The sequence below is a fragment of the Anomaloglossus baeobatrachus genome, chromosome 5 (genome assembly GCF_048569485.1).
Source record: "Anomaloglossus baeobatrachus isolate aAnoBae1 chromosome 5, aAnoBae1.hap1, whole genome shotgun sequence".
In the NCBI taxonomy this organism is placed as follows: Eukaryota; Metazoa; Chordata; class Amphibia; order Anura; family Aromobatidae; genus Anomaloglossus; species Anomaloglossus baeobatrachus.
This window is the reverse complement of record NC_134357.1, coordinates 558,580,085-558,604,018: the sequence shown is the minus strand read 5'-3', so window position 1 is coordinate 558,604,018 and position 23,934 is coordinate 558,580,085. Positions and strand designations below refer to the sequence as shown.

General features: G+C 44.8%; 1 protein-coding gene and 1 long non-coding RNA gene across 2 annotated transcripts in view; one reads left to right on the top strand and one right to left on the bottom strand.

Annotated features, from left to right (window-relative positions):
• Positions 1-23,934, top strand: part of LOC142312345 (uncharacterized) — a 180,173-nt gene that overhangs the window by 36,733 nt on the left and 119,506 nt on the right. The window lies entirely within an intron of this gene.
• Positions 22,361-23,934, bottom strand: part of LOC142312356 (uncharacterized) — a 141,096-nt gene continuing 139,522 nt past the window's right edge. The window contains exon 3 of the long non-coding RNA XR_012754364.1: positions 22,361-22,429. This is a non-coding gene — a long non-coding RNA (uncharacterized LOC142312356). The remainder of the gene's footprint in view (positions 22,430-23,934) is intronic.

The following is a 23,934-nucleotide window of genomic DNA, read 5'->3' as shown; positions in this document are numbered from 1 at the left end:
GGAGGACTACATATCATACCTTGGTATTCGCCTCACAGCAAGAATAGATGACCTATATCAAGCGAACTACATTCCATTAGTAGCAAGAGTGGAGGGGGAGTTAGCAGATTTTTCGAAACAGGAAATCTTGTGGGTGGGAAGGGTGGCCACCTTTCAAATGTTTACTTTGCCAAAATTTCTGTACTTATTCCGAACCTTGCCAATAAAGATACCAAAATCCTTCTTTAAGAAAACTCACCGAACAATTAATAAGTTCATTTGGAAGGGAAAACACCTCGGCTATCCCATTTGTTACTTAAAAAAACAAAGAAATTAGGGGGACTGGGTCTTCTAGATTTGAAGGACTATTTCTGTGCGACTCAGTTAGATCAAATTAGGAAATGGTGGTGCGATGAAGGAACAGCTGCTTGGGTTCAGCTAGAAGCAGCTTATCTTAAGTCGGGAAATCTGAAAGCCTTTCTTTTTGCATCCCTATTATCCATTGACCAACAAATTTCCCCTTTGACCTCTACAGTAAACTCTGCAGCGTTGTGGAAGTCCACGCATAAAGAGGGAAACCATCCTAGCACCCTGTTGTACAAAATAGCCCCACTAGAGACTTTGGAGTATTTAATTCAGGATATGGATGTGGGGATCTGGATAAGCAAAGGCCTCACAGACATATCGCTTTTGCTGGCTGACTCGGGGGCTCACTCCTTTGAAGCTTTACATAAGAAATACTCAATTCCAAATAACGAGTTTTAAAAATACCTCCGTATCAGACACTATTTGCAATCTTCCCCACTGTTACGGGTGAGAGTTAACACAGGTTTTACCCAAATTCTAGCCAACCAAAGCAACTCAATGAAAGGTTTGAAACCGATCTATTCTTTTATGAATGGTAGGGAGGTGTTTGTGAAATCGGCTCCATTTATTTCGTGGGAGGAGGACCTGGGAATAAAGTTCTCAGAGGAAGACTGGAAATGTGCTTTAGCGTTAGCTAATAAAACCTTACGTTGCAGTGCATATATAAAGGCCTATATGAAGACAACACTAAGGTGGTATTATACGCCACAAAAACTTAATGCATTCTTCCCCAAGGTCTCAGATCGTTGTTGGAGGGACTGTGGAGGTAGGGGCTCACTAATGCATATATTATGGGATATCCAACGATACAACCAATATGGACATCAATGTTTAATCTTTTGTCCTCAGTTATGGGAAAGGAGATTCACCCCTCACCGGCTTAGCGTTATTGCTATTAAATACTCAATCGAACCTACCTAAAAATAGAGCATTAATAGCACATTTTGTCACACCGACCAAACTAGCTATAACGAGACACTGGAAGAGCTCAACATTACCAACATTAGATGATGTGGCGCCCTGGCCTAGCCAGGTCGTCACAGATAACACACAAACACCCCCACCCTCATTAGACAGGGACACCATCCAAACACAAAATCCTTGTTGCCTCCCTCCAGGGTCTGATGTCCACACCAGGTGGGGCGGAACCAAGCGGTTGGCTCCACCCACCGAGGAGTTCACAGGCCTGGAGGCGGGAAAAGTGACAGTTTAGTCCAGGAGGTGGAAGTGAGAGGAGTAAACACTTGGGTGTCTCGGTTTGTGGCCCAGGCACTGACAGCAAGGTTGGCAGATGGTGGTGGCCGTCTGCAGGAGTGGTGGAGCAACGCGGAACCGTAGGACCGGGGTCGGGCGACGGCCCGCCGGTACCGACCGGGGAGCGAAGTGAAGCCAGCACACACAGGCTGGGCCATCGGACCCCGACCAGGCTTGGAGCCGCCGACAATAGTCAGATCCGAATGTGACTGGAACCCCAGGGGTTTCATAACAGCAAAAGTCCCGATTGAAGGCAACCGCCCACACCGTGAGGGTATGAGGGTATACAGCTACCGCCTAAGGCTAGAGACCCAAGGGCCAGCGCCTGCGGGCAAACGGGCTCCTCCGTTACTCATACACCGCGGAGCGGACTACTGTTGGGAATCCATAGTAGTCAGAAGGAGAACATCAAGGTGCAGGGAAAGACAGCCGCCATCACCTGTCCGGGGAGAGACACTGCAGCCGGCTGCGGGACCCGTCCATCCAGCCGTTTGGTTTACCGAGGACTTTGTACCTTTCTTGCTGAGTGAATACACCCGTGCCATCCGGCACCGCGCCGCGCTGTCCCTGCACCTCACCAACCCTGCCTCCCCGTCTCATCATCGGGCCCCGGGACCACCGACCCCTACCCATGGAGGGGGAAAACAACATCCCAGCTGCTCCCAACCAATGCTCCCGGGATCCCCGTCACCAGCAGCGGTGGTGCCTATCTTCACCACGACCCATGGGTGGCATCAAGGACTAAATCCCCCAAGCCAACCACCCCTTTCCCTCACGGGCGAGGAGCGCCGCTCAAGTCCCCGGATACGGCCCACTGCTCGAGCCACCGAGCAGCAGCAGCCGCAGCAGCGCCGGACCAGAGCGTTAGCAAGCGCAGCGCAGTGGCGTCCTCCCCGCCCGTGACAACTTGGCGCTGTGAACAGGATTGAACCCGTCTACTTACCAGTAGAAGTGCGCCTTGTGATCTCCGCCGGCGGTGTCCGGCCGAAAAATTTTGAAGCGCCGCCATCTTGGCGCGAAAATCTCCCGCTTGAGCATCTTCTCCGAGCTGGGAAGGCGCGAAAGCAAAGCCCCGCCCACAACAAACGGAAGTGCTGAAGAGTACCAAGGGGGCGCGAGAGTGTGTCTGCCTGATGTAGCCGCGGCTATAAAAGTGGGGACGCTAGGACTCTGCAAGCATTTGGTTCCTGGAACACGACCACGCATGATGTCCCGTCCGTCCGGCACCGCGGAAATCCCCGAGCCCACGCCAGGAACAGCGGCGTGGGTGGAAGCCCGGACCGCGCAGATGTGCTGCCGCCTTTAAGCCCAGGTCCGGTTCCTGATGGAGCACTGGGTGGCCGAGATGGAAGAGATGGCGGCGGCCGTGCGGAAACGCGAGGTGGAGACAGAGTTGGAGGAGCGGGTAAGCGACCCACGCCCCTATGTCCGAGGAGGACCGGCCGCTGCGGCTGAAGGGCCCGGCCTGCGCCCGCTCACCCTCCTGCCTCCCCCGCCATCCGTGTCGGCTGCTGTTGCCCCTCTGCTCGGTCCACTACCCCCAACACCGGTAGAGGAATCCAACCCGTCCGCCCGAGAGGACCGGCCTGGGGGCGTTGTTCGGGAATGGCCTGTGTCACTCTCGCTACCGTGGAAGGCCCCGCGGGAAGTAGCCGTCCGCGACAAGGAGCCATCAGCCCCGGAAGTGTCCGCACCTGAAGCCGTCCCGGCTCCGGCAGTCCGCCCAGCCGTGGAAGAACCGGCCGCTGCTGGCCCGAAGGCTCAACCGGTGAGGTCAGCTAACCCTGAGTCCCCCGCCTCGGCTGAGGCTGCGTCGGGCCGCAACTGCAAAACCGCAGTCCAGGCCATGTCACCGCAGGACCCCGACGAAAGAGAACCGGTAGTGGCCGGTGTGGGTGCGGTCCAGCGGGGCCCAACCCGGGCGCAGGGGTCTGCCAACGCCCCATACTGGGACAGGGGACCAAACCCGTTGGGCCGGGAGATTGCCGCCAGAGAGAAGCAGAGGGCCGAAGTGATGGCGAGGGTGATCAGGGAGAAGGATGCACTCCGTCATGCCACCTTTCGGGTGCGGGGCCCAGTGTATGAGGGTCAAGTCCGGCAGTTCTACCAACGGAGGGGGTTCGGCTTCATCTATGAGCCGGGCCTGGAGGCCGAAGTATTCGTGGCCCGCCGCGATGTCAATTCGCACCTCCCCACGGGCCATCCAGGTCGTGATCTATTTTGCCGGGCGACCTAGTGACTTATACCCGCCACTGCGGAGAGAGTGGCTGGTTCGCCCTGGATGTAAAGCAGAGGAAGAGCCGCAGTGAGCAGATGCAGCCCCAGCCCTCTCCTCCGCCAAGCCGCCCGAATGTGGAGCAGGAAGAGGTCCTGGAGGAGTATGACCTTAAGTAGTGGCAGCGGTCCGCCGTTGCAAGCAGTTGTCCCCCGTTGGGACCCTCAGCAGTTTAAATGAATGACTTTAATCAACCGTGAACCTTCATCTAATTGTCCATGTGATTATCCCGGCCGTTGCCGGCAAGTTGTCCCCGGAGGGACTTTCTGAGTTTTACCACCTGCATGAGAGACTACTCATGGACAAGGCCGAGAACTGGCAGGCCACCAATGAACTTGTGGGCTTGTAAATAAGTTGAGGGGTGATATTCCTTCGGAGCCGCCTCCGGGGAGGCAGATTGGAGGAAGGGCCCGCAGCAGAGCAGGCTGGGGCCCGGCCACCACCAGGACCGGTGGCCATCCTCCGGGGGTCTGGGGTCCCCCAAGGATGTGGGGTCCCCTGAAGTGACAACTGGGTGCAAGTAACCGTACCCGTTCCCGCTCGGGCAGCCTGAACCTGGACTGGGGTCAAGGGGTGCTGCCCACTTCTTAGGGGCAGCATCAGGGCTAGGTTGGTTGGGTGGGAGAGCGGAAGACATCCGTCCGTCCGTCATTATTAAAAATGTTTTTGTTTATATGTGCAACGTTCAAGTGTGCTAACCAAAAATACTATGCTTAGAATGTTTACCTGTTATTTATATTTTTACAGTTTTTGAAAATAAAAATAAAACCGGTGATGGACGGGCAGCCCGTGGACGGTCTGCATTTCACCAAGGGGGAATGTGGCGCCCTGGCCTAGCCAAGTCGTCACAGATAACACACAAACACCCCCACCCCCATTAGACAGGGACACCAGCCAAACACAAAATCCTTGTTGCCTCCCTCCAGGGTCTGATGTCCACACCAGGTGGGGCAGAACCAAGCGGTTGGGCTCCACCCACCGAGGAGTTCACAGGCCTGGAGGCGGGAAAAGTGACAGTTTAGTCCAGGAGGTGGAAGTGAGAGGAGTAAACACTTGGGTGTCTGGGTTTGTGGCCCAGGCACTGACAGCAAGGTTGACAGACGGTGGTGGCCGTCTGCAGGAGTGGTGGAGCAACGCGGAACCGTAGGACCGGGGTCGGGCGACGGCCCGCCGGTACCGGCCGGGGAGCGAAGTGAAGCCAGCACACACGGGCAGGGCCATCGGACCCCGACAATAGTCAGATCCGAATGTGACTGGAACCCCACGGGTTTCATAACAGCAAAAGTCCCGATTGAAGGCAACCACCCACACCGTGAGGGTATACAGCTACCGCCTAAGGCTAGAGACCCAAGGGCCAGCGCCTGCGGGCAAACGGGCTCCTCCGGTATCCATACACCGGGGAGCGGACTACCGTTGGGAATCCATAGTAGTCAGAAGGAGAACATCAAGGTGCAGGGAAAGACAGCCGCCATCACCTGTCCGGGGAGAGACACTGCAGCCGGCTGCGGGACCCGTCCATCCAGCCGTTTGGTTTACCGAGGACTTTGTACCTTTCTTGCTGAGTGAGTACACCCGTGCCATCCGGCACCGCGCCGCGCTGTCCCTGCAACCCTGTACCTCACCAACCCTGCCTCCCCGTCTCATCATCGGGCCCCGGGACCAGTGACCCCTACCCACGGAGGGGGAAAACAACATCCCAGCTGCTCCCTACCATCGCTCCCGGGATCCCCGTCACCAGCAGCGGTGGTGCCTATCTCCACCACGACCCGTGGGTGGCGTCACGGACTAAATCCCCCAAACCAACCACTCCTTTCCCTCACTGGCGAGGAGCGCCGCTCGAGTCCCCGGATCTGGCCCACCGCTCGAGCCACCGAGCCGCAGCAGCGCCGGACCCGAGCGTTAGCGAGCGCAGCGCAGTGGCGTCCTCCCCGCCCGCGACAACGACATAAAAGAAGACATAAATTATACTTGCTCTTTTGAAAAAATGTTTGCATACACAAACAACTCGATCCAGTCATATCTTCAGATTTGGGGTCCCTGGCTTGATAATCCACTGAATCTGATATCGATTTAGAAGTCCGCCGGGCATAAGTTTTCGTAGGTCACAGGAATGCTGCTCTTCTTTTTTTCTGTTCTTTCTATTCTCCTTTCTTTACTTGAGTAAAAGGAAAAAAAAGCAGCATAAAATTTATTGTGCAGTTTCTCCTGAGTATGCTGATACCTTATGTGTGGTGGAAATCAACTGTTTGGGTGCACAGCAGGGCTCGGAGGGGAAAAAGTGCTATTTGACTGAACATTTGGCTGGACTAATTAGTGGACGCTATGTCGCATTTGGAAAGCCCGTAAGATGCCTAAACAGTGGAGGTCCCCCACAAGTGACCCCATTCTGGAAACAAGACACCTCAAGGCTTTTATCTAGGTGTATATTGAGCATTTTGAATCCACGAATACTTCACAGAATTTGATAAGCTTAGGTTGCCATATTGAACTCTTGTTAAAAAAAAAAAAGCTATCTGGTTGAAGTAACAATTTTGTGGTAAAAATGTATTTTTTTTATTTTCACAGCTCAACATTATAAACTTCTGTGAAGCATCTGGGGGTTCAGGGTACTCACCAAACATCTAGATAAATTCCTTGAGGGGTCTATTTTCCAGAATGGGGTCACTTGTGGGGGACCTCCACTGTTTAGGCACCTCAGGGGCTCTCCTAATGCAACATGGTGTCCGCTATTGATTGCAGCCAATTTTGCAGTCAAATTGCACTCCTTCCCTTCCGAGCCCTGCCTTGTGCCCAAACAGTTGATTTCCACCACATATAAGATATCACCAAACTCAGGAGAAATTGCACAATAAATTTCATGGTGATTTTTTTTCCTGTTACCCTTGTGAAAAGAAAAAGCTACCTGGTTGAAGTAACAATTTTGTGGTAAAATTTTATTTTTTTATTTTCATGGCTCAACGTTATAAACGTCTGTGAAGCACCTGGGGGTTCAGGGTACTCACCAAACATCTAGATAAATTCCTTGAGAGGCCTAGTTTCCAATATGGGGTCACTTGTGGTTGTTTTTGCTGTTTACGTACCTTAGGGGTCCTCCAAATGCGACATGGTGCCCGCAATCTTTTTCAGCCAAATTTCCTTTCCAAAATTCAAATATTGCGCCTTTCGTTCCAAGCCCTCCCATTTGTCCAAACGAAGGTTTCAGACCACATGTGAGGTATCACCGCGCTCATAAAAAAGTGGGTAACAAACATGTGGGTAAAATTTTTGGAATTACCTCTTGAAAAAGTGAGAAAATTGATGCTCAAGCAACATTTTTGAGAAAAAAATAATAATTTTCAATATGACAACATAACGTTATCAAAATCTGTGAAGTACCTGTAGGTCCAAAATGCTCACTATACCCCTCGATAGAAGCCTAAAAACTGCACCCCTCAAGGTACTCAAAACCACATCCAAGAAGTTTATTAACCCTTCAAGTGCTTCACAGGAACTAAAGTAATGTGGAATGAAAAAAAATAAAAATTAACATTTTACCTAAAAATGTTGCTTTAGCACTCATTTTCTTACTTTTTCAAGAGGTAACACCAAAAATTGGACCTCACACTTTGTTACCCACTTTCTTATGAGCGCGCCACCTTTGTTTGGGTAAATGGGAGGGCTTGGAACGAAAGGAGCAATATTTGAATTTTGGAAAGCGAAGTTGGCTGAAACAGATTGCGGGCACCATGTTGCATTTACAGATTCCCTAAGGTACCTAAACAGCAGGAACCCCCCTCAAGTGACCCCATTTTGGAAACTAGATCCCTTAAGAATGGTGTCACTTTTGGGTATTTTCTTTCTCCTAGGCCTCTCAAAGTCACTTCAAATGGGATGTGGTCCCTAAAAAAATGGTTTTGTAAATTTTGTTGAAAAAATGGGAAATTGTGATGCTTTGAACCCTTCTAACTTCCTAACCCCCAAAAAATATGTTTCAAAAATTGCGCTGATCTAAAGTAGACAAGTGGGAAATGTTATTTATTTACTATTTTGTGTGACATAACTCTCTGGTTTATGGGCAAAAAAAAAAATAATTTGAAAATTGCAAAATTTTAATTTTTTTCTCAAATTTCAGATTTTTCACAAATAAAATAAAAAAATCATCCTAAATTTACCTCTAACATGAAGCCCAATATGTCACGAAAAAACAATGTCAGAATCATGGGGATCCATTGAAGCGTTCCAGAGTTATAACCTTATAAAGTGACACTGGTCAAAATTACAAAAAATGTCCTGGGCATTAAGTACAAAACTGGCTTCGTCCTTGTTAAAGCCGGGGTCTTGTTTCCTCTCAGGTAGCAGGGACGGACCGGCCGGTTGTGAGAGCAAGCTTAAAACACTATAAAGACAGGAATCTATAGTGATTCAAATTAGCTCTGCCCCTTTATTGAATCTGAAGGTTTCTTTATACCTTTCAAGCTGATTACACAATATGAGACATGTGATATAGTTACATAACTTTAGACAGATGCCAAATATAGTCATTATCCCAAATGACCACATTTGGCAGATATCATCACATAAGGAAAGGATTAATATTTCAAGCCAAAGAAATATGTAATAAAAAGTGTTTCAAGAGATGTGATCAATTAAACCTTGAAAAACAAGCTCCAGGTCAAGATGACCGTATAAACCACAAAATAGCAGATGTGAATAGAACATCAATTACTCATTCCTTCCAAGCTTGCATAACGGATTGTGTAACTGATTTCATAACTATTCAAATACCCATATGTGGGAGAATATAATGAACTTCATATGTTATAATGAACTCTATACTGAACTTCGATCTATACCAAAAAGATACAAAATGGCTTCTCTAACATCCTTAAGGGGTTAAAAAAACAAAAAGTAAATATTAAACACAATTAAAATAGAAAAACAAGGTCTAGAACTCAGAACAATAATACTTAAAGAGGGGAATCTTAAATATAATTCTAATAAATAAATAAAAATATACATATTAATAAAATAAAAATTGGGTTATTGAATAAAATACATAAATCCATAATTTATTGTTGTGTGTGCATGTATTAAGATAATGAAATAAATTAAATAATCAATTGTGAAGAAAATGAATGTACCATATTTTTCGGACTATAAGACGCACCGGACTATAAGACGCACCCTGGTTTTAGAGGAGGAAAATAGGAAAATAAAACTTTAAGCAAAAAAATGTGGTCATGACACACTGTTATGGGGCGAGGATCTGCTGCTGACACTGTTATGGGGGTAATGTCCCCAAATTCTCTACGAAGGTACCCCATCCTGGTAATGATCCTCCTGCCTTGTATATGATCCTGCTATATACCCCCATCCTGCTCATATACCCCCATCCTGCTCATACTCCTATCCTGCTCATATACCAGCATCCTGCTCATATTCCCCCATCCTGTTCATATACCCCCATCCTATTGATATACCCCCCATCCATCCTGCTCATATACTCCCATCCTGTTCATATACCCCATCCTGTTCATATACCCCATCCTGTTCATATACCCCCATCCTGTTCATATACTCTCATCATGCTATATGCCCCCATCGTGCTATATGCCCCCATCGTGCTCATATACCATCCTGGTACATGGCCTGTATCCTATAGCACAGAGAAAAAAAATAAACGTTTATACTCACCTTTTCCTCACTCCCTCCAGCACCGATCATCTTCCTTTCTGCGCCGCTGACCTGTGTGTGTGGAGCCGTTCCCCTGCAGCATCGCAATGTCTTCCTGTCTGTGCCGATCAGCTGATCAGCACAGATCAGCTGACCGGCACAGACAGGAAGACATTGCGTGCTGCAGGGGGACGGCTCCACACACAGGGACGGGTGAATAATGTGCACTGATTCACTGCACCCCACGCTGATGATGACGCGCGGGGAGCAGTGAATACAGCCGCACATGATCGCTCCAGGCTGTAATTGCCAGGGGTGATCACGGCCGGCTGTTTACTATGCGAGCGTCCCCGCTCGTCCTCCCGCCCACCTGTCAGTGCCGGCTTCTGCGCTGAGAGATGGGCGGGAGGATGGGCGTGCATATGTAATGAGCGGGCCCACATGGTCACAGCAGGCTGCTACAGCCTGCTCGTGCCCCCGATGATCCGCTCCACCGCAGCACCCTCATTCCCGGCCGCAGCCCTATAGTCAGACCATAAGACGCACCCCCAACTTTCCCCCAATATTTGGGGGGAAAAAAGTGTGTCTTATGGTCCGAAAAATACGGTAATTACCGAAAAAAGTAAATATAAGTGAAAAAATAAAAAATACATATAAATAGGAACCCTGGGGGTTCCACTCGCTTGCAGCAGTGTGAGGTAGCTTCAGCAACACAGCTACAGTCTCTTTATAAAAAATCCGGCAGTTTATTTAATACACTCCCAGAATAAACTGCTCTTAAACATAAATAATCTACGTACTGTGGGCTTCCAGTCCATTAAATGTCCATAGTGGAGTCTCCACACTCTGGCTCCTGATTTCCAGAAGTCTCTCTCCAGTCTTCACACAGACCAAGACCTCCAGCACACAATCTCCATGTGCAGCACTCTTAGACTTCTTCTCTGTCTCTACTCCAGGAGAGTTTCGGCCCTGCAGCCACAGCCCTAGGCTGGCTGCACTCACCTCAGTCTCAACTCAGACTGAATTCCAAACTCTGACAGTCTCCTAAATCAGACTGGACACACCAACAGGTGGAGGTCTGTGATTCTCCAGAGCTGCACAGCACACTGGCATTATTAAAGGGAACCTGATCCTTATGTGCAGAAACAAGCTTTTGTGGAACTACAAGTCCCATACAAGTCCCATAGAAACCTGTTCAGTTTAATATTGCAGGGACCTTCTTCACTGCGACATATAGCGACCATTTACCACATTGGTAGTCGCTACCTCACATACTGTATCCCCCCCCTCTGTTCAAACTTGTAGGGTTGAACACTTGATACCCTACAGGGGCCCCGAGACAGGGCATCAGGGTCACCTTGCCCTACCAGTTAAGAGGGCCTTCGACAACCTTGAGCTTCAGTTCTCGACATACCGTCTGTCACCAAACCCTTCACATGGAACCCACTTCTCAGACATGTTCCCCGGTCAGACCTATCGCTCCATGACCATCTCCAATGATCAGTGTGGTAGTGAGACACTCTCTTAGTCGTAACTACCGTGAGGCCTGACCCTGCGCTATCCAGTCCACTAGAGGGGCTACTGTCGGGGTACATCAGCCCTGAGGTTCTGCTATAACTAGACCCTATGCATTCTCTGTTTGCAGATCGATATTGGGCTCTTCTTCTAGGACATCTTCGTCCGTTGCTCTGATTGTTCACTTTCTCAATGCCATCTTTGGCTAGAGACATGTCCCAAGCGCCACTCTTTCCTTCTCTTAGAGGGCTTAGAGCCTTCAGAGTCTGTGCTATAGCCCAATGTATAATTAGGTCCTCTATAACCTTGGCTCCTTTTACTACAGGACCTGCTTCCTTTGCCATCTGAAGCAACACAGTCACCAGGTGGACCGCACTTCTTCTTTGGGCCCTGGCCCGAAAGCGGTCGCAACCTGACACTAACTTGACAAAGTTTCTCTGCAATCTTCTGTCTTTCAAGACTCAATTGCTTTAGTTCTTCCAGGTATCCCAGTCAGTATTCTAGGAGAACTCGTACATTTTCAACACACTCCTTTGTTCCCACAATGACACAGGGAACCATACCGACTTCACAAAGTATCCTGGCTTCATTATAAATATCAAGTCTTACTCTCGTCACACCGGACGTATCAACCATCTCCTGCATGACTCTTCCATTTCTGCCAATCAGCTTCCTGACAAGTTATTTGGGCACTTGTGTGACTTCTTCCACAAACTTCAACAGCCTTCTAGCTGTCTTCACTGCTTCTGCAGTTTTCCCATAGATTCGGAATGTTCCACTGTGTTCATCTACTTCATCAGCTGTAATACCTGGAACCTTCCTGGCTTGCTGAATGTTACTTCTCAGCACTCTTATTGCAAGCCCAATGAATGGTTTCTTCACAACCACTACTTCCTGAAACGCTGCGGTGAGCTGCTTCATATGCTCTAATCGTCTGGTGTCTTCTTCGATCTTTGTGAGATGAGCCACTTCGTGCGAAGGCACTGTAGGTGCATGCCACTCAGGATAGCCTTCTTTTTGACATCACTTACAGAGCACACCACCAACCGACTAGACTCTGGGGCAAAGTACACTTTATAGGCTCCTATGGCCATCTTGAATTTTTCATGTACCCACTGGCACAGGCATCTCTCAAGTCTTCTGGCACATCTACCATGCAGTTAAAGACTAAATGGGTTCCTTTACCTTCAGTGACATTAAACTGTTCCTTTGGTCCCTTGCATACATCTTTATTCTTCACCAAAGGTTCCACCTCTCGAGTTACTCATGCCTCAGTTTCAGCTCCAGCCTCAGATCATTTGGGTTTTTCTTTGCTTTTAATCTTTGGTGTCTCCTTCTGAGTGGAGTCTCCCATCTTGGTCTTACCAGCTGGGTCAGTCAGGCTCTCAGCTCCGAATGAGACCTCTGGTTCAGACTTCACCTCCTTAGAAGCTCTTTCCACTTGAACACCAGCTGTTTCTTGGGTCCTTACTGCATTCCCTTTAACTTTCTCTTGAGGCTCTGCAGTGTCACCTTCAGCCTTTTCTTCTTTTCCTGCCAGGGTGTCACACTCTTCAGCATGATACTCTATTCCTCTTAGAACCTTGTCACCGTTTTCAACATTCATCACTCCAACACTGGGTAGCTTACCGGTCTGCTCACCATGACCTTTGTGGATTTGTACTCCACCAACACTTTCCAGGATTCCTTCCCCTGTATAACTCTCTAGGATATAATCTCCTACAGCACTTTCATCCGACAGACCATCAGCTTCATGCTTGGAAATTATAGGAGACACCGCCATTGACTCCTTTTCTGCAATTCCTTCCTGCTGATTTCTGTCGTGACAATGTGTCAGTTCAGTCCCTGATTCCGCTTTCTTTTGCAGGATATCGCTGTCTGACTCTACCGTAGCAGTTGCTACTGGCAACATGTTATCCTTAACCAGGTACTTCACCTTCTCTGCACCCTCAGACGGTATACACTGTGCTACCTCTTGGCGCTTCTTACGTCTTCAGGAAGAGGATTTACCCTTCTCAACTGTCTGTACATCACTGTACTCGTTCGGCAATTTAATGGAGTCAGTGCCTTTACTGGAGTCATCATCACCCCCCCTGGTGTCCTGGACTAACATGTCCCTGCTTAACCAGGTGTCAGCCCCCTTTTTTGGAGCTACTTTAATTTTAGTGGTCACACTGTCACTTCCCTTTCGAGACGTCACTTCACTAAGTTGGGCAGACCCTCTATTTCCCTTGGTCACCCCTAACTCTGGACAGTCCTTTTTAGGAGGTACCATTTCCTCATTACCCCTCAATATACCACAGGGAATCTGTGTAACCTCATAAGGAAGAGAGGCTTCATTAGGCAGATGCCGACTCATTCCTGAACAATCGGTCCCGGCCTCTGTCTTCCATAAGTCCCTAAATAATTTGGAGCCCCAACCTATAATAATTGGATGGAGCAAATCCTCAACCACACCCACATCAGGGCGCTCCAGTTGCTTGGCCGTCTGAATTATCACTCTGGCCTGGGGATATTCTTTAGTGGTCCCATGCACACAGCTACCTTCTATTTTCCTACCGACCATAAAATGAAGATTGGGTATGAGTCTCACTAAGGTCAGCCGGCTCCCCGGGTCTAACAGACCAGACACTATTGTCCCATTCAATTCCACGTAGCACTCCTGTGGCCTCATACCGGATGGATAGCCTATACCGCAGGTAGGACATATGTAAGGTGAACCCCATTGCTATAGTCCACCTGCTCGAATTTGGAATGCTCCACCCCCTTGTGGGCAACGATTCCTCTAAGGGCCTCCACCCACTTTTGGGCAACAACCCCTTTATGGGACTCCACCCCCTTTTGGGCTTTCAAAGATTCCCTTATAGTGTCTTTAGACCCCAGTTCACACAGTTCCCCTTTATCTCGCTGGGCACCCTATGTCTGCACTGGAAGGGAACTCACAAACTGGTCCACTGCTGTCACATCGGTGCGCACTGACAGCTCCTGCTGTCCACGCACAAGGAACTGGTACAGCTCCTCCATAGCATCCGTATGAGTGATCCTTCCTTTTGGAATCTCAGTCCTCACGGCTGTCACTGGACCTCCTGGCTGTTGGTGCTGCTGCTGGCTCTGCGGCAGGTGTTTCAGAAGCTCCTTCATGCTGAAACGAGAAGAGCAACAGGACGGGCACTCCAATTTGTAATACCCAGTGGTTCAAGAAAGGGGGAGGTTTGGTTACTACTAACCTTTCCTGGTTGTACCACCTGTACAACCATGATCTCCAGCCTTTGGTGTATTACTGCTCACCAAGCAGGACCCAGCAATCCCGAATTGGCCTGGAACCTCCAGTCACAGGTCTCCCGCCACTGCAGCACAGAACCCCGCAGACCTGCTGATCCACCGCCAGCTGCTTGACTGCGCAGACAAATCTTTTGTGGACCCTCCGATCCACAGCAATACGTCCTAGGCTGTTTCCCTTAGCAACCAGGCTGCGTTGCCCCTAGCAACCAGACCGCATGCCCGCATTCTCCGCCATATGTGAGGTTGTATCCCGCAACCTGGGGGTTCCACTCGCTTGCAGCGGTGTGAGGTAGCTTCAGCAACACATGTACACAGTCTCTTTATAAAAAATCCAGCAGTTTATTTAAAACACTCCCTCCCAGAATAAACTGCTCTTAAACATAAATAATCCATGTACCGTGGGCTTCCAGTCCATTAAATGTCCATAGTGTAGTCTCCACACTCTGGCTCCTGCCAGCGAACACCACTCACTGTGGTTGCTTCCTGCAGCCTCCAGCACTCTCCAGCCAGGCTGCAGTCTTTTCCCCAGTCTTCACCTGGACTGATTTCCAGAAGTCTCTCTCCAGTCTTCACACAGACTGAGACCTCCAGCACACAATCTCCATGTGCAGCACTCTCAGACTTCTGTCTGTCTCTAGTCCAGGAGAGGTTCAGCCCTGCAGCCACAGCCCTAGCCTGGCTGCACTCACCTCAGTCTCAACTCAGATTAAATTCCAAACTCTAACAGTCTCCTAAATCAGACTGGACACACCCACAGGTGGAGGTCTGTGATTCTCCAGACCTGCACAGCACACTGGCATTATTAAAGGGAACCTGACCCTTATATGCAGAAACAAGCCTTTGTGGAACTACAAGTCCCATAGCAACCTCTTCAGTTTAATATCGCAGGGACCTTCTTCACTGCAACATATAGTGACCATTTACCATATTGGTGGTCGCTACCTCACAATAACTTAGTGGGGGTTTTTTTGTGAAAACATTTTTACATATATACTGTATTTTCATATTCTCAGACCGATTGGAATCTGTTAACAGTGGAGTAATGATGCATGGATATCACCCAGACCCCTACACCATAGGAAGTTAGACAAATTGTATGTTTTCACTTATATTTACTTTTTCAGTAATTACATTCACTTTCTTCACAATTGATTATTTAATTTATTTCATTATCTTAATACATGCACACACACCAATAAATTATGGAATTATGTATTTCATTCAATAACCCAATTTTTATTTTATTAATATGTATCTCTTCATTTATTTCTTAGAATTATCTTTATAGATTTATATGTATGGATTTATGAATTCATAAATTCAAGATTTTCGATTATTTCTTTTGTGCAAGGGCACACGTTTTTCTATGTTTTTATTCTGTTTCACCTTTTAACCTGAAAAACAAAATAGATATAAATCAGCCATTAAGATTCTGCTCTTTGTTTGAGTATTATTGAGTATTATTGTTCTGAGTTCTAGACCTTGTTTTTCTATTTTAATTGTGTTTATTATTTACTTTTTGTTTTTTTAATGTGTTGAAGATATGCCTTACAGGCTTTTAAAAAATAAGCATTATGGTACTTGACATTATTGTTTTGGAATCTATTTGCATGTATGATAATACCGTTGTTCGAGTGACTGATAAGGATCCCACCAACTTTTTTTTTTAAAGGAGGGAGGGCCTATGGCGTCTATTCCCATGAGTATATAGATACCGGCTTATTTCTCCTGATTGTATTTTTTCCTCTCATTGATATATGTCCTGAGGAAGGGGGCTGCAACCCTTGAAACATGTTAACCTGTATCTTTTTAACTGAATAAAGCCATGGAAAAATATTACTTCGTTCTGTATCTGGTGATAAGTGCAGCATGACACCCGTCTTTTGTGCCTACTTTTAATCCAACGTCTTCGGAACTGCAGCTTTTTTCACCCTGTGACTTAGCAAGTATAGGAGTTTTGATTTTCACAACTCCTATAGGTGAGTGTTCCAACGTTTCTTCGCTTTGGTGCTTATCAGTTAAGACTCTATTGCGCTGTTTGTTCCACAGGGTTCTTTTGTTCCTGATATTTGGAGTCAGGAAGCAATTCTCCCCCTAATTTGGAACTGTCTGCTAGATGGATTTTTTGCCTTCCTCTTGATCAACATATTAGACTATAGGTTGAATTCAATGAACTTCAAGAGAACCTGTCAACAATCACTTCCGATGCTGTCCAGTCTGATGGGCATCGCTGGACTTGACCCGTCTCCTCCCTTGTTGTGATCGCCATCCTCCTTGTAGTGTGCATGAGCAGTTGTTCTTTGACCTGCGCATTACAGTACTTTGCTCTGCCTGCAGCATAGTAGAAAGAAGTGCGTGTGTGCAGGAGGACACTGTGGATGACATCGGACGCATCATCCACACGAAGCAAGAAGGACGACTGCGATCATAAGAAAAAGAGACACCGGGTCAATTTCAGCGATGCCCATCAGACCAGACCACCCTGCAGATGAGAAGGTGAAAGGTTCTCTTTACGTCTACCTTCAACCCTAAAAACTATTAAACTATACTGACTACCTGTGGCCTCTAGTGTTCTAAGTCCTCTCTGCCTTCCTGCTGCTGCACCAATGCCTCGGATCTGTGTGCCTATCTGGTCCTGAGGCTTAGAGGATCCACCGAACAAGGTGAGCTTAACAGTTTGCTGCTGTCCTCTTCTCATTTTTGTTTAGTTGTTTCATGTTATTTTTTTACTCCTTCAAAGATGGCCAGTTCTAATATGCCCTCAAGAAAAAGGAAAAGTAAATCCCAGTACACCTTATGCTCATGTCGGAAACCTCTCGCTGATAACTCGGAACAGTTAGTAAGTGCTAGCTGTTGGGGAGTTGGTGAATGATCCCTTCAGTTTACACGGATTGACTGGTGGTGCTTAAGAACCGACGATTGGAAATTTTTCCTGATTAATATTCATTTAATAGCCTGATTACACAGGTGAACAAAAATAAAAAATTCACAGTGACCCATTTCTAATAGATCACTTAGTGCGCATAGGCTGCTTTTGTTCTCAGTAGTGCAAGTACTGTTTACAGCACAGCACAAAAGACTATTTAATTCATTAGGTGATCTGCAGCCTGTTTACACAGAGATTATCATTAAACAAGCACCCTTATGATTTTTCATGCACGATAAACGTTAAGTGTAAAAGCTCGATTAGGCATACTTGCAATTAAGAACTTGCTGTCAAAACCCATCAGCAGACTCATGTCGCTTCTCTGTCTTTTTTACATTTTAATGGAATTTTGAAAATAGTGATATTTTTACGTTAACTGGATTTTCCAGCCAAATTTTATTTTTTCTTATTGATAATTTTTGCCTGGATAGGACCATGGGCCAGGCTGTATCACAGTAAAAATGTGGCTGTGGAAAGCTGATGATGAGCTAGCAAGCTTTTCTACTTGCTGTTATGCATTAGTGGAGTTCATGAATTCATTAATCGCAGTGTGCTGACACATTGTGTATGTATAGTGGGGAACATAAGTATTTGATACAAACCGTATTCAAGTTAGACTGCAATTCGACTTTAGCTATTAGATTTTCATTCATCTATGGTGCACCAACTGTTCTAAAACCAACTGATCATACATCATTTTTATTTTGATCAAGGTACCCTGGTCCACAAGTACTCAAAACGAATATCTCAATGTTATGTATGTTAGCAGAAACTTGGAAGAGTTTCACCAGTAACTTGCTAGCACTATCATCAAAATGTACTTCATGGCCAGAATGTTGTGAAGTTTATACAGTAAGACATCATTTATTCACAGATTCTGTATGAACTTCAAATTCTGTTACTTAATTGTATACATGTATAATCAAAAATAGTTAATCAATCTTAATTTTATTACGAATCAACGTACCTTGAACCACAAATAGTCAAATGAAACATGTTCAAGTCCTGAACATAATCAAAAATAAAAAATCAGAACTCTGTATAGTTCAGAAACGAAAAGGAAAAATCACTTATTCCATGTGTGAAAATAAAACATGGTAAAATTTCATTAATAACATATTAGGTGTGTCTTCAAAATGTTTTATAACATGTCAGTAAACTATGCAATCAGTTTGGGAGTTAAAATGACTAGTTTAGTAGAAAGCCTGCTCACCACGTCAAGGTACTAGTCTTGAGCAGGATGTTAGTAATGGGATTAACACTTGAAAACCTCAAATGTTCTGTAGGTTGATTTTGATAAGGGTGGGTGGCAAATGTTAAATATTCTCTGTATAATTTTTAATTAAAAGATTAAAAAATGTATTCAAAAGTTTATTTCTGTATTATTTTCATTGCTGTGAATTTGAGGTTTTCAAACTTATACTAAATTTGCCTCTACACATATTCCACAAAAAAGATAGAGGATTTAACATGCAATATCTTATGCTAGTGTTAGTAAACAACCATTAAAATATTTTTTTGCTTTTTAGATTTTTTTAAAAATTTATTTTTTTAAAGTTAAGCATTAACATATGAAAGTGACAACCCATGACTTTTGATACATGAAATAGAATGAAAGATATTCAAGTCACAATTGTCATTGATTATAGTAAAGTCCTTTCAAAATGTTTAATCCAAAAATCATTAAATTAACTAATATGACATTTTCGCAAGGTACTTGGGAAACACGGTTGACTCAAATGGTATACTTTTTGTGTATCAATATAAAGTGAAGACAGTATTCTTCAGAGTCTAATCTTAAGGCTGTATCGAATAATTTTTTCATAGTAGCTTTTGAATGTTATTTATAAACAACTTATCTAGTTTGATTTTGCACTTTTAATAATCGCATGTAGGGCATACATAGTTCTTTATATCTTTAATTTCTGTTGAGGTGACTTTCACACAAGAATAGTGAAACCAATTCTGACAGATTACACATTGACACTGAGATGCTTTCTTTGAAATGCATGGTTTTCCTGAGCATATTTTCCAACTACAGGAATCATTAAACCTCCAAAGCCAATAGAGCCACCAGATATGTTTCGATGGAAAATGTGTAGTCTCTCAGCTTTTGTAACTTTTCAGTAACTTGTTGTCTTCTTGGTAACACTTTACGTGGACATTGTGTTTTCTTCTGAATCAGAAACTGGTCATACTGATCAGCAACCCACAGGCGGGTTTTGTTTGATGAGAAAATTCTGAGGTTGCTGTAACCTTCACAGTTTGCTAGTGCAAAAGCTATACAAATGACAAACAGGCCACAATCGTATGTATTTCTTTGCACGTCTGTGTAAGTGACATTTAAAAACTTCCAATTGTCAGGAGTAAATGGTAAACTGTCAGTCAGGTAAATAGAAGCAGCTGTCAGAAAAAGATTCAAGAATTCTCGGACTTGAGGTTTTCCATGGAGAGAGTCAAACACAAATACCAACTTCTTATTGAAATCTATTACACCTAGCTTCCAATGGAGCCCACGTGTCTCAGGTGATGTATTAAAAGGAATAAACAGAGCATCACCACTGAGAAATTCTGTGTTGTGAAATAATTGTAAAACTCCATCATATCGCCCCAATGCAATTGAACGATAATTATCTGGTTTCAATGCACGTATCTTGAGCAGGCCTTTGCTTTTCAGTGATATTTGACTTACTACTGAACCAATAATTTCATCAGCTATCCGTTGTTTTGACTCTAGGGACTCAAAAGTTGAAATGTCCACTGTTTTAATTTTGTTACATGGATAATAATTGTTTTGAGGTTCAAGTATTGATTTGTTCCTTATTAATGAGGAATTTTTAAGGTCACTGGTTTCTTCTTTTCCTCCTGCAGCAGTAACATTGGATGTAGGAATTTGGGATTGGAGAGGATTGTGCATTGTACTTTCATTTGTTGAATTAACATATTGATCTTCATATCCCGTGTGTGGTAGTCTGTCTATTTCCTTTTTGGTGGCATTATTTATTCTTGAAAGTAGTCTTGATTTTTGGCTTGTTGTAGGTTGTCTAAAAAAAGAACTGTCCAGTTACCAAGTCTCTCTTGCTGCATGATACCAATTTAGGATCTGCGGATCCGATTGGCGGGCCATAACCGAACCTGGATTATAAGACTACATGGACTTCAGCATCGAATGCAAGGATTCGGCTGATATATCAAAGACTACATTATGACGGAATCTAGCTTGGACCAATCCAGTCACCTGACTACAGAGTTTGCGGTACACAGCCAGCTTCCTAAATCTGGTATTATTCCGTTCTCAGTGGGTTCCTGCCGAAAGCGGGGTGCTACTGGCTTGGAGTAAGTAGCCCTAGAAGCTCTGAGGTACGGATATTCTAATCCCTGGTGAGCCAGTGGAAGGGTGAGAAACTGTTGCCTGTTACATTTTTATGGTTATGTGATATAAGCCGTTAATTGTTTGGGGATCCAATAAAGTCTTAATATTGTGATTCCCTCACCCTGTGTTTTCTGAGTAGTGTTTCGCCCACGGTTAAGGAGGTCAGGCGGTCAGTTGGGATGAGCCCTGGTCCATGCTGTCTTTCTAAAGGTGGCCGGGCCAGCGGACGAGAGCACCCCTTTCCCTCGTGTCTCCACAGGAACCACTAGGTAAAGTGAAAAAAAGATTAATAAATGATAATGTTACAATTACATATAAATAATTTGATGACATAGTTACATAGTTACATAGTTACTAAGGTTGAAAAAAGACCTAGGTCCATCTAGTTCAACCTTCCTCCACCAGTTCTACATTTGGTCACTAATTCATTTATAACCAACAATGTTGTGTGTACTGAGGAAATCATCCAGCCCTTTTTTGAAAGCTGTTATAGTATCTGCCATTACTACCTCTTGTGGTAGGGTATTCCACAGTCTGACTGCTCTAATTGTAAAGAACCCTTTCCTATTTAGCTGTCGGAATCGCTTTTCTTCCACTCGCAGTGAGTGCCCCCTGGTCCTTAGTATTGTCTTCGGAAGAAATAAGTCATGTGCCAGTCCTTTATATTGACCACACATATATTTATACATACAAATGAGATCTCCTCTGAGATGTCTTTTTTCTAAGCTAAACATATCTAAATTTTTCAACCTGTCATCATATGGGAGGCCTTCCATTCCTTGTAGTAGTCTAGTTGCCTGCCTTTGAACTGACTCTAACTTCTGAATGTCCTTTTTAAAATGTGGAGTCCAAAACTGGATCCCATATTCCAGATGTGGCCTTACAAGTGATTTATAGAGGGGTAATAATACGTTGGGATCGCGGGATCTAATCTCTCTTTTTATACACCCTAGCATCTTGTTTGCTTTTGCAGCTGCTGCTTGACATTGAGTGCTGCTGCTCAGCTTATTTGTAATGAGAATACCCAAGTCCTTCTCCTGTTCTGTAGTACCGAGTTTACTTCCATTTAATGTATACGCAGTTATAGGATTACTCCGTCCTAGGTGCATTACTTTACATTTATCAACATTAAATCTCATTTGCCAAGTATCTGCCCATTCTGACATCTTATCCAGATCTTTTTGTAATATTATACTATCAAGGTCAGTTTTTAATATCCTACATAGTTTGGTGTCATCAGCAAAGACTGACACTTTACTATCAATCCCATCCACAAGGTCATTAATAAAGAGATTAAAAAGAATTGGTCCTAGTACAGATCCCTGTGGCACCCCACTGCTGACTATGGCCCATTTAGAGAATGTTCCATTTATGACTACTCTTTGTTTCCTATCTTTTAGCCAATTCCTTACCCAGTTGCATATAGTTTCCCCCAGTCCTTGCTTCTGGAGCTTTAGTATAAGCCTATTATGTGGTACAGTATCAAATGCCTTTGCAAAGTCCAAATAAATCACATCAGCTGAATTACCAATATCCAGGTTTGCACTTACCCCCTCATAGAACCCCAATAGGTTGGTTAGACACGACTTATCTTTCATGAATCCATGCTGTCTGTCAGTTATTATATTATTTTCTGCAACATATTTTTGCATGTCATCCCTTAAAATGCCTTCAAAAACTTTGCTTACTACTGATGTCAGGCTTACTGGACGGTAGTTGCCTGGATCTACCCTCTTACCTTTCTTAAATATCGGTACCACATCAGCAATCCTCCAATCCTGAGGCACCAATCCTGTTACAAGCGAGTCTAAAAAGATGAGATACAGCGGTCTGTCAATTACAGAGCTCAATTCCCTCAATATTCGTGGATGAATGCCATCTGGCCCTGGGGATTTGTCAATGTTTAATTTACTCAGACGTAGGCGTACTTCTTCTTGTGTTAAATTAATTATATCGGGTGGACTTTGATTTTTCACTTGTTGAATGATGCCTGGTACAGTCAGTTCCTTGGTGAACACAGATGAGAAATGCCTATTTAATATCTCACTCTTTTGTTTGTCCTCTATAACTAACTTGTTATTATATTTTAAGGGGCCAATACTATCCTTTGTTTTCCTTTTGGCATTAATGTATTTATAAAAGATTTTGGGATTTATTTTAATGTCATTGGCGATTTTTGTTTCAGTAGCTAGTTTTGCTTGTTTGATTTCTTTTTTGCATTGCCTATTGATATCTTTATACTCCTGCAATGCTATTTCTGTATTCTCAGCCTTCAAGATTTTAAACGCCCTTTGTTTTATTATACTTTGTACAGTCTTATTTATCCATAGTGGTTTCTTTTTATTCCGGGACGTTTTATTACCAGAGGGTATAAGTTTTTTACAGGACTCTAGCAATATATCCTTAACCTTTCCCCATTTATGTTCAGTATCCCCAGTTACCATGACTTTGTCCCAATCTACACATTTAAGCTCTTCCCTTAATTTGTTGAAATCAGCTTTCCTAAAATTCCAGGTTTTAGCATTTCCCCTTTGAAATGTTCTATTGAATATTACGTTGAAGCTTACCATATTATGATCGCTGGTGCCCAAGTGCTCCCGGACCTGTAGATCTGAAATTGTATCCGGTCTATTTGACAGGACCAAATCTAGCAAATTATCTCCCCTCGTCGGTTCATCTACCATCTGAGAGAGGAAATGGTCTTGAATGGTAGATAAGAATTTACAGCTTTTAGCACAACCAGAAGATTCTATGTCCCACTGTATGTCTGGATAGTTGAAATCCCCCATAATAAGAACCCGATTATTATTATTAGCTGCCTTTTCAATTTGTTCCAGCATTTCACCCTCTATTTGTTCAAGTATGTTAGGAGGCTTATAGCAAACTCCAATTAGCATTTTTCCATTATTCTCCTCCCCATGTACATTTACCCATACTGACTCTAGATTGTTACAGTTCCCCCCAATGTCATCATTCAACACAGGTTTTAGGTTAGATTTGATAAATATACACACCCCACCACCTTTTTTGTCTTTCCTGTCCCTCCTAAATGTACTATAACCCTGTATGTTTGTCAACCAGTCATGGCTTTCATCCAGCCAGGTTTCCGTAATGCCCACCACATCATAATCCATGGTTGACATAAGAGTCTCCAATTCATTCATTTTGTTTGCAAGACTTCTTGCATTTGCCAGTAGACATTTAATCCTATTAACACCTTTATTACTCCTAGCCTCCCTACGTTCCTTGCATGTCCCATCCCCCCCTAATCCTTCATTGACCCCTACCATCTCACTGTCTCTATCTGCTCTA